At 34.5% G+C, this 11,929-nt stretch overlaps 1 pseudogene; it reads left to right on the top strand.

Annotated features, from left to right (window-relative positions):
* The first annotated feature begins 7,732 nt into the window (after positions 1 to 7,732).
* On the top strand, positions 7,733 to 8,329 carry LOC110314761 (annotated as a pseudogene).
* Positions 8,330 to 11,929: the final 3,600 nt, after the last annotated feature.

The following is an 11,929-nucleotide window of genomic DNA, read 5'->3' as shown; positions in this document are numbered from 1 at the left end:
GAACTCATTTTTAACTGAGTTATGTGGTATATTGGATTATAACTTCATGATTTCTTTATATGTTGTGGATNTTAGCCCTATGTCGGGTGTAGAGTTGGGAAGATCTTTTCATATTCTGTAGGCTGCCATTTTGTCCTGTTGATGGTGTCCTTTGTCTTACAAAACCTCAGTTTCTTCAGGTCCCATTTGATAACTACTGATCTTAGAGCCTGAGCTACATTTGTTCTATTTGGTAAGTTACCTTTTGTACAATTTGTTCAAGGTCATTCTTCAATTTTCAATATCCAATTTATTATATATGCTTTATGCTGTGGTCTTTGTCCACTTAGACTTGACTTTTGTGCATGGTGATAATTTTGGATCTATTGGCATTCCGCTATATGCAGATATTCATTTTTACCAGCACTATCTGTTCATACTGCTTTCTTTCTTTTTCCATTGTACTGCTTTAGCTCCTTATCCAAAAATCAAGTGTCCATGGGTATATGAGTTTATTTATGGGTCTTTGAATCAATTCTATCGACAAAATTGTCTGTTTTCTATAGGAAACCAGTTTTTAATTTGATTATTCTGTTGTTCTGTTATACAGCTTGAATATATAAATGGTGATAATCACTAGAAGTTCTTTTGTTATGTAGAATTGTTTTTGCTACCCATGGGTTTTGTTTTGGTTTGTTTGTTTTGTTCTTTTTTTCATATAAAATTCAGAATTGTTCTTTCAAGTTCTGGAAAGAATCGTTTTGATACTTGATTGGAATTTCATTAAAACTTTAGATAGCTTTTTGTTAAATGGTCATTTTTACTATGTTAAATCTAGTGACCCATTAGTGTGAAAGATCTTTCAGTCTTCTAAAATCATTTTCACCTTCTTTCTTCAGAGACTTGAAGTTCTTTATTTACTGGTCTTTCACTTTCTTTGAGTTACACCAAGATATATTATATTTTTTTATTTTATATATATCAAAATATATTATAATATAGTATATTAGATGTTGTTTCTCTAGGGTCATTTATCATTTGCATAATGGGGGACTTTTTTTTGTTGTTGTTAATTTTGTCTCCAGCCTCTTGGCTCAATAAAATTTTTTATCTGCTCTTGGGGATCTCTCTCAGAGTTTTTTGGGTAACCTACACATACTATTATGTCATTGGTGAGTAGCAACACTTTGATTTCTACTTTTCAAATTTTTATCCCCCAATCTCCTTTAATTGTCCTATTGTACAATCTAGAAATTCAAGTACTATATGGTAGATATAGGGAGAGAGTTGAATGCCTTGTCTTGTCCCTGATTGTAATGGAATGGTTTTAAGTTTCTCTCTACTTAATTTGATGTTTGCTATTGGCTTGTTATACATTATTTTTCTGGTGTTTTGGTATGCTACTCTGTCACTGATCTATTCAAGACACTTAGCATGAAGAGAAATTGTATTTTTTAAAGGCCCTTTTCTCCGTCAAATGCAATGATTATGTGGTTTGTTTTTTTCTTTCAGTTTGTTCATATGATAGGTTATACTGATGGACTGCTATACATTGATTCACTTCTGCTTTCCTGGGATAAAGTATACTTGGTCATGGTGGATGATGTTTTGGATGTCATCTTGGATTTGGTTTACAATTATTTTATTGTGTATTTTTCCATTAAATTTCATAAGGGAGGTTGGTTTAAAATTCTTTCTTTGTTGAACCTTTGTTTTGTTTAGGTATTAGGTTGACTGTGGCCTCATTGGTTGATCATGGAATGTTTATTCTGTTTCTGTGATATGGAATAGTTTGAGGAGTATGGGTATGAGACCTTCTTGGAAGTCTGGTAAAATTCTGGATTAAAACCATCTGACACTAGATTTTTGTGTTTGAGAAAATTTATGGATTAATCAATTCTTTAGATGATTTACTTGATCTTGATTTAATTTTGGTAAGTCTAATATATTCTGAAAATTATTTCTTTTATTTAGATTTTTCGATTTTTCTAGCATCCAGGCTTCTGAAGTAAGACTTAATGATTTTTTGGATTTTCTAAGTTTCTTGTGATATTCCTCTTTTCCATTTTTATTGTTGTTAATTAGGAGACGGTCTGTTTGTCTGTTAGTTATTTTGTCTAAGGGTCTGCCTAACTTGTTGATTTTATCAAAAAACTAGCTCATGGTTTTTTTGATTCTTTGTATTGTTCTCTTTGTTTTTAATTCATGATTTCAGCCATGAGGTTGATTATTTCCTGCCATCTATTTTTTCTTTTCTTTTATATTGGTTATTTTATTTATTTCCATTTCAAATGTTGCACCCCTTCCCAGTTTCCCCTCCACAAACNTACCATCCCATCCCCTGCCACTTTTGCCTCTGTGATAGTGCTCCTTCCCCCACTCACCCATTCTTGCCTCACTGCCCTAGCATCCCCCTATGATGGGGCATCAACCCTCCAAAGCACCAAGAGGCTCCCCATCCACTGAGGTGTTTTCTCCTTTTGGTTCTAGAGCTTTCAAGTGTGCATTTTAGTTACTAATATGTAATCTCTCCAATTTCCTTATGACAGTAATTAATTCTATGAACTTTCCTCTTAGCACTGCTCTCATAGTGGCCCCTAAATTTGGTTATATTGTGTCTTTATTTTCATTAAATTCTAGAAAATGTATATTTTACCTCTTTATTTCTTTTCAGAACCAATGTTCACTGAGTAGAAAGTTGTTTCATTTTCTTGAGTTTGTAGGCTTTCTCTTATTTCTGTTATTGATGATAGGCAGCTCAGCTTTAATTCATAATATCTGGTGGGGATTCTTTTGTGATTGAGTATATTATTAACATTGGAGAGGGTTATATAAGTTGCTGAGAAGAAGGAAGGTTCTTTTTTGTTTGAGTGAAATTTTCTATAAATATCTGCTTTGTACATTTGATTCATAAATTCTGTTAGTTTAATGAATTCTCTGTTTAGTTTCTGTTTAGATTACCTATACCTTTCTGAGTGTGGAGTATTGAAGTCTCCCACTACTAGTGTGTCAAATTTAATAGGTCATTTAAGCTTTAGTAAGGTTTCTTTTACAAATGTGGGTGTCATTATTGAGAGGTCATCATCATGATATGGAGCCTAGAATTACCATCTATTGAAGCAAGGCAAGGTGCCCATTAATAATAGATTGCATTCAATTAAGTTGATGGCCTAGGAGGTCTTAAGGAAATCTCTAAGTAACTGACACTGCTGTTATGACAGACTGTTGCTTTCTGAAAACTGAGAGAGGGGCCTCACGACCAATAACAATTTCCACTAAGCTCATGACTATAGTGGGCAAGTTAGTGTGAACTTTGAGCCTTCACCCCTATATTCTCATCTTTTTCGCTATAAGAGTTTGTTGCAGTCTACCTGGATATCAACTGTTCACATAACCTTCTACCTTCAATCTATATGGCCTGAAAGGTGTGCTGGATCAATGGTGGTAAGGAACATATAGGAGTATCCAATTCATCTTTTGTTCAATTTGAGGCCTACCCCATTAAAGGAAACATTTGCCTTATACTCTCTTGATAGTCATGGACAGTAGACTGGATAGCCCAGAGACATAGGGTAGAACCAAGCAGGACTGGGAAAGAATATAATAATTCCTAATGATTTTCTGCTACATTCATAGGTACAGTCATCTTCAGAAAAGTTTCCTTTGCTCTCTTTGACAACAGATGGGAGTGGGTACAGAGACCCACAATCAGATATTTGGAGAGAAACTATATTGAAGATCTACATCAGCTGCCTCAGTTTGAAGATTGAGGATTCCCCAAAAAGAAGAGAATGAAAGACTGTATGAGTCAGAAGGGATGGCAGACAGCTTGAGAACATGGCCCACCAAATTAATTAGGAGGACTGGAGGGAGGACTGGGCCATGTAAGGGAAGGGAAACTGTGGTTGTGATTTATTGTACAATAGAAGAATCTATTCACTACTCTAGCAGGGAAGCATTCAGGCTGCTTTGTGTTTCCATGTATGTTCTCTTGGAAGTCAAGGAAACATGGAAGCTTGAAAAGACCATATATATTACACATTAATCTTGAATACTCTGAATAGTTCAAAAATATTCTGGCAACTAAAAATGTATTGATCCTGGCAATTGCCACTCTAACTTCTTTCTGAAAAGTGTATAAAATGTCTGACTCCCTCAGTAAAATTACCCCTGTATAAGTTTTTCTATGCAACTCCAACCAGCCTTTCTTTATTCCTTCAGGATGTAAAGAAATGTTGACAGTTAAGCTTGGTCAAGAATGATTTCCAAGTTTTCTTTCTTTCTTTCTTTCTTTCTTTCTTTCTTTCTTTCTTTCTTTCTTTCTTTCTTTCTCTCTTTCTTTCGTCCTTCCTTCCTTCCTTCCTTCCTTCCTTCCTTCCTTCCTTCCTTCCTTCCTTCCTGTCTGTCTGTCTGTCTGTCTTTCTTTTTTTTTCTTTCTTTCTTTCTTTCTTTCTTTCTTTCTTTCTTTCAAGACAGATTTCTCTGTATAGTCCTGCCTGTTCTGGAACTCACTCTGTAGACCAGCCTGGCCTCAAACTCAGAAACCCGCCTGCCTCTACCTCCCAAGTGCTGGAATTAAAGGCGTGCGCCACCATTGCCCAGCAATTTCCAAGTTTTCTAAATGATACTTTGTGTGTGTGTGTTCATATTTCTTGTCTTAATAGTGTCTATACATTATTTTTCTAAGAACTTCTTTGTACTGGGGAGTTAGAAAAGTTTGTCCTGGATCATAAGGAGACTGCAGTTACAAAGTATCTGACAAGGTAAGACTTAATGCAGAAATATTTTAGTTTTGTTTTATGGTTCAAGTTCATAGTCAATCACTATGGGAGCAATAAGTTGCAGGTCACATCAAATCTGCATACAGGTAATAAAAAGTGATTAACAAGTTGAACATGTTTACAAAATTTCAGTGTCAGCCCAATTGACCTACCTCTATCACCACCTAATGGTTCTAAAATCGCTCTAAACAATGCCAACAACTGGAAAGCTAATTCTCGAACAATTCAACATAAGGGAGACATTTCACATTTCAACCACAACATACCGCCAATCATGGAATCTCATGGTGTAAAAGGGATTCATTTATTTTTCTGAAACTTCTATAGCTTACAGTCCCAGCAACATTTGAGACATAAAACTACAATGAATGAATAAGTCAGGAACAGAATATAAAATTTAATGTTTTCTTTTATCCAGACACTAAAACTAGGTAATATAAAATTAAATTAAGCTATTGAGAGGAAGAGAGGCTCAAGAAAAGAAGGTTAAAAATATAGAAAGAAACTGGGTGATGTTGTAAATTAATGTATGTAACTATTTAAATTGAACAATTAATCTCATTAATTCATGTAATTAATATATATTAGTAAAAAGTTCAATAAATATACACATGAAAATGCATAAAATGCAACTACTTATAAAGTAGGAGAATGATTAACATATCAATTGTAAATGTCTCCATGAGTTGCTAATGTTATATATCTTAAACATATTTATGCCTACATTGTAGATACCAACAAATATGTAAAATGTATTCAAATATGAAATATAAATAGATGTCTTAAACAAATCTAGCAATGACGGTATAATGGAATATTTGGATTTACTAAAATTTCAGTGTGTTATATTTGCAGGTCTATATAATGAAAGTATCAGAGAATATAATGAGAGGCAAATATGTCCTCATGGGTCAGACTAGCAGATGTTCTGATTTTCTCCTATCTACATAGTTGGTCTTTAAGGACCTACACCCCTGGGATGCTACTGAACTTAGTATTTATATTCTAATAAGAAGCTCTAGTTATTAAACAGACAGGGATCTGGAGACTATAGGTACCAGCCAGTTAAATATTCCCTTAAAAGCACTACAAGGTCAGAAAACAATGGCTTCATCTCCATCTAGACACTGTCTTTTCTTCTCTGAGCCCCAGATTCTGTCCAGGGCATGCAAGGGATGAATACTTTCATACTGAATGGCATGCTGAAGATTAATTTCTTTGAAAAATTTCAAGTAACGTAGAGTGCCATATTTAAAGATTTTACATGAGGGCAGGTCTTTTACCACAACTTTATTAAGGTAAGCCAGTGAGGACATTATATGTGAAAGTCATTGAGAGGTAGGTCTCAGGTGAGCAGTCTGTCATTTTATATATATCTGGTCATTGTCACTGTGACAAGTATTCAGCTTTTGTTCATTCTGCTAGATATCCATTACTTGTCTTCAGAGCATCCAAAGATGTTTTCTTCCAAAAAAGAAATATGATGCTCATATATTATGGCTGCTTTAAATATTTTTTCTTAATTTAAGTATGTTTGGAAATGAAGGCAAATGTTTGGGTTAGTTAATATGTTAGCTTTCAGGGCCTTTTATAGCAAAATAAGATATATTTGGTAGATTATTCACAATCTTTTGCAAACAGTCTGGGATAGTTGAATATGTTTAACAATGGGTTCAACCAATCCAGAATACTTTGTAATTGTGTGTAGTTGGGTATGTCCATTGTATATATCTATGTATCTTTATTCTTTATGTACCTATTATCATTTTATATATTGTATGACCATATTGCATGTTATATAAGAACAAGAATTTTTTGACCAGATACTAAGCAAGGTCCTTTACAATTATATTAATCCTTGTGTAAAAATATTCTGAAGTACTGAAGATAATTCATGTAATGAATGAAATATGAAACAAGAAAACATGAAACATGACTTTGCCTCAAACAATCACAACCTTTTGACTCTGTGTGATGCCTTGGATTTACCTTTGTGAGGACATGTGAGGAGTCTGAAGAGGCACAGAAGTTCAAATGTCATTTTCAAACTCCCAGTTTTGACTTTAACTTGGAAAATATGTTAAACAAGAATCCCAGAAATGAAATATGCCAGCAAATTAACTTATTATGTAAAAGCACTTGGCATGTAGTTGCAATAGTAATAACAAAAATTGCATGAAGGCTAAAAGATGCAGTGTAGGCATGTGTAATTCTAGTATGGCTATTAGGAGAAGGATATAGAAGTTAAATAATAGAAATGCTACCATGCTACCTATAAAGTCTTGGTACAGATATCATACCATAATTCATCATAGAAACATCAAAAACACTTGATCCAAGATATAGAAGTAAAAACTGACACCTGAGACTTTCTTCTGCTTTTAACAAATACCACATAAAATGCCTCACCTTCAATGGGCACAGAAGTATGAAAACTTCCCTACAGCTCATGGCAATGTTTAGAGCAATTTTGAAACCTTTCACTAGTAAAGGAAGTAGGTCAGTAGTGTTGACAATGAAATTTTAAAGCTAAGACCAATTTTTATCTGAATTCCAACTGGTGGTGACTTTTATGGAGAGGAACAAACCTTGATCACATAAATGGTCCTGGTTAAACTCAGAGAATCACAAAAACAAGAATAAAAACTTGAGCATGGAAGATAAGTAGTTAGAAAAGAGGAATGGTGGCAGGGGAGCAGGGAGATATTGAGGAGTTAAGAGTAATGACATTGCATTATTCATCTGCATAAAATTGTCAAAGAGCAATTTAACTAACAAAAGAAAATATGAAATAATATTAAGGCATTTGGTAAAATGTTGGCTAATCTCATCAAATGAAATTCTGTAAGAAAATAATGACTGGCATATATTTATTTTTATCCTAATAAAATGTGATACTGATTTTTCTTATTTAGAATTTATTGCTTATATTTTCATTTTCTTACATTTTCTCCTAAAGCCTGACAAGAAACATGGAGCCCCAAAACAAAACATCTGTGTTACAGTTCCTTCTTCTTGGATTTACAGATGATGCAGAACTTCAGTCTGTCATCTTCAGCCTCTTCCTGTTCATATACTTAGTCACCATCCTTGGAAACCTGCTCATAATTCTGTGTATAAGCTTTGAGTCCCACCTCCAAACTCCCATGTACTTCTTTCTCTCTAACTTGTCCTTTAATGACATTGGTTTAAGCACAGCCACAGTCATCAAGATGCTGGTTAACATCCAAACAAATGACCAGAGCATCATTTACACAGGGTGCCTCACACAGCTCTTCTTTGTACTTGCTTTTGCATACTTTGAAAGTTTTCTCCTTACAGTGATGGCCTATGATCGCTATGCAGCTATTTGTCAACCATTAAGGAATAACACTATTATAAATCTTAACTTATGTGTTCTACTCTGACTAAATTGTCTGTTCATTAGTACTATGGATTCCCTGATTCACACTCTTATGGTGCAGTGGCTATCCTTCTGCACAGATCTGGAAATCCCTCACTTTTTCTGTGAACTTGAGCAGGTCATCAACCTTAAAAGTCATAAGGAAAAATGGTCAAGTAACATATAAAGGAAGACATAAGAGAATCATACCAAACTTCTCAACAGAGAAAATAAATGTCAGAAGATCTTGTGGGCAAATTTTATACAGATCCTATAAGAACACAAATGACAGCCCATGATTCTAAACCCAGCAAAGCTCTCAATTTCCATAGATGGAGAAACCAAGATATTTCATGAAAAAAAAATGTAAACAATATTATCTTCCAATCTAGCCCTACAGAGGATATTGGAATGAAAAATCCAAAACAAGGAGGAAAACTACACCCAAGAAAAGCCAAGAAACTAATCTATTTATAACAAATACAAATGAAGAGAAACACAAAAAATAATTCCAACTCTAATAACAAAATAACAGGAAGCAACAATTCTTTTTTAACTTATTTTATTAGATATTTTCTTCATTTACATTTCAAATGCTATCCTGAATGTTCCCTATACCCGCCCCCCACCCTGCTCCCCTGCCTACCCACTCCCAATTCTTGGCCCTGGCATTTCCCTATATGGGGAATATAAAGTTTGCAAGACCAAGGGGCATCTCTTCCCAACAATGCCTGACTAGGCCATCTTCTGGTACATATGCAGCTAGAGACACAAGCTCTGGGGGTACTGATTAGTTCATATTGTTGTTTCACCTATAGGGTTGCAGACCCCTTCAGTTCCTTGGGTAATTTCTATAGCTCCTCCATTGGGGTCTCTGTCTTCTATCCTACTGATGACTGTGGGCATCCACTTCTATATTTGCCAGGCATTGGCATAGCCTCACAGAAATCGCTATATCAGTGTCCTTTCAAAAGATCTTGCTGGCATATGCAATAGTGTCTGATTTGGTAGCTGATTATAGCTGCCCTACTTATAATAGCCAGAAGCTGGAAAGAACCCAGATGTCTCTCAACAGAGGAATGGATACAGAAAATGTGGTTCATTTACATAATGGACTACTACACAGCTATTAAAAACAATCAATTTATGAAATTCTTAGGCAAATGGATATATTTGGAGGATATGATCCTGAGTGAGGTAACCCAATCACAAAAGAACTCACTTGATGTGCACTCACTGATAAGTGGATATTAACCCAGAAACCTAGAATATCCAAGATATAATCTCCAAAACACTAGAAAATCAACAATAAAGAAGACCAATGCATGGATCCTTCATTCGTCCCTAAAATAGGGACTAAAATACCCATGAAAGAAGTGGCAGAGACAAAGTTTGGAGCTAAGATGAAAGGATGGACCATCCAGAGACTGCCCCACCTGGGGGTCCATCCCATAATCAGCCACCAAATGCAGACACTATTGCATATGGAAGCAACAATTCTTGAACTTTAATATTTCTCAACAATGGAATCAATTGTCCAATAAAAGTCATGGGCTAATACACTGGATACTTAAGCAGGATCCAACATTTTGATGCATACAGTAAATATAACACAGCAACAAAGACAATCACTGCCTCATAGTAAAAGCCTGGAAATTTCTCCAAGCAAATGGTCCCAAGAAACAAGCTGAAGAAGCCAATCTAATAACCAATCTAATTAATTATATTATCAAACAAAACATCCAAATATGCAGAACAACACTTTATACTCATCAAAGGAAAAATCCACCAAGATGAACTCTCAATTCTCAACATCTATGCCTCAAATTTAAGGACACCCATATTTGTAAAAGAAATGTTACTATTGTTAAAGCACATATTGAACCTCACACAATAATGGTGGGAGACTTCAACAATCTACTTGCACCAATGGACACATCACGAAAACAGAAACTCAGTAGAGACACAGTGAAATTAAAAGACACATCAACCAAAGAATTTAACAGATACCTACAGAATATTTCACCTTAAAACAAAAGAATATACCTGCTTCTCAACACCTCGGGGTACCTTCTCCAAAACTGACCATACAATATGACACAAAGCTAGCCTCAACAGGTACAAGAGGTTTGAAATAATCACATGCATTCTATCAGATTACCAGGGACTAAGACTGGTCTTTGATAACAAGAAAAATAATAGAAAGTCTACATACTAATGGAAGCTGAATAACTCTCTACTTAATGAAATTTTGCTCAGGGAAGAAAAAGAAAGAAATTGCTGTGTTCTAAAATTTAATGAAAATGGAGGCACAGCATATCTAAACTTATGAAACATGAAGAAACAATGCTAAGAGGAAAACTCATAGTTCTGAATGCCTTCATGAAAAATTGGAAAGATGCTATATTAGCAGGTTAACAACATGTCTTAAAGCTCTGGGACAAGAAAAAGCAAATACACCCAAGAAGAATAGATGGCAGGAAATAATAAAACTCATGGCTGAAATCAATGAAGTAGAAACAAAGAGAACTATACAAAGAATCAATAAAACTAGGGCTGGTTTTTTTGAACCCATAGACAGAATAACTAAAGGCGACAAAGACAGTATATAAATTAACAAAGTCAGAAATAAAAGGTATGTGTAACAAAAGAAACTGAGGTACTTCAAAAGATCACAAGATTGTACTTCAAAAGGCTATACTCAATAAAGCTGGAAAATCTAGATGAAATGGATTATTTTTTAGAGATACCAAGTACCAATGTTAAATCAGGATTAGAGAAACTATCTAAGCATTCCCATAACCCCTTAGGAAATAGAAGCAGTCATTAAAAGACAAAAGAATTAACAAGCAAACAAACAAACCCCAGGGACAGATGGTTTTAATGCAGAATCCTATCACCCCTTCAAAAAGACTTAAAATCAATACTTCTCAAATTATTCCACAAAATGAGAAGAGAAGAAACACTACCTAATTCATTCTATGAAGCCATGGTTAAACTGATGCCTAAAACACACAAAGACCCAACAACGAAAGAACACTTGTTACCAATTTTCCTTATTAATATCTATGCCCAAAAAAACTCAATAAAATTTTTGCAAACCAAATCCAAGCTCACTTCAACACAATCATTTAGCATGATCAAGTAGGTTCCATTCCAGGGATGCATGGATTGCTCAATATTTGGAAATCCATCAATGTAATCCACTATATAAATAAAATGAAATAATATGTTATCATCTAATTAGATGCTGAAAAAATTCTTTAACAGAACCTAACATCCCTTCATATTAAATAGGTTGAAAAGATCAGGATTTTGAAGCACTTTCCTGAACATGATTAAAATAAAATACAGCAAAACAATAGCCACCATCAAATTAAATGAAGAAAAATTGAAGCAATCCCATGAAAATCAGAGACAAGGCAAGGTTCCACAATCTCTCCCTATTTATTCAATATAGTTCTCAAAAGTTTACTTAGAGCAATTAGACAACAAAAGGATGTCAAAGGGATACAAATTATAGAGGAAGAAGTGAAAATATCACCATTTGTAGATACTATGATAGTATGCATAAGTGTCACCCAAAATTCTACCAGAAAACTCCCACACTTGATCAACAACTTGAGCAAATTGGGTAGATAAAAATTAATATGAACAAATAAGTAGCCTTCTTCTGCACAAAAGATAAATGGTATGAGTAAGAAATGAATCAAAGAGTACTCCTCACAAAATCCATAAATAAGATAAACTACTTTGATGTGACTAACCAAGCAAGTGAAAGACCTGT

The sequence above is a fragment of the Mus pahari genome, unplaced genomic scaffold (genome assembly GCF_900095145.1).
Source record: "Mus pahari unplaced genomic scaffold, PAHARI_EIJ_v1.1 scaffold_11685_1, whole genome shotgun sequence".
NCBI classification, from domain to species: Eukaryota; Metazoa; Chordata; class Mammalia; order Rodentia; family Muridae; genus Mus; species Mus pahari.
The sequence above is the reverse complement of the archived record's forward strand: the minus strand, read 5'-3'. Positions and strand labels throughout refer to the sequence as shown.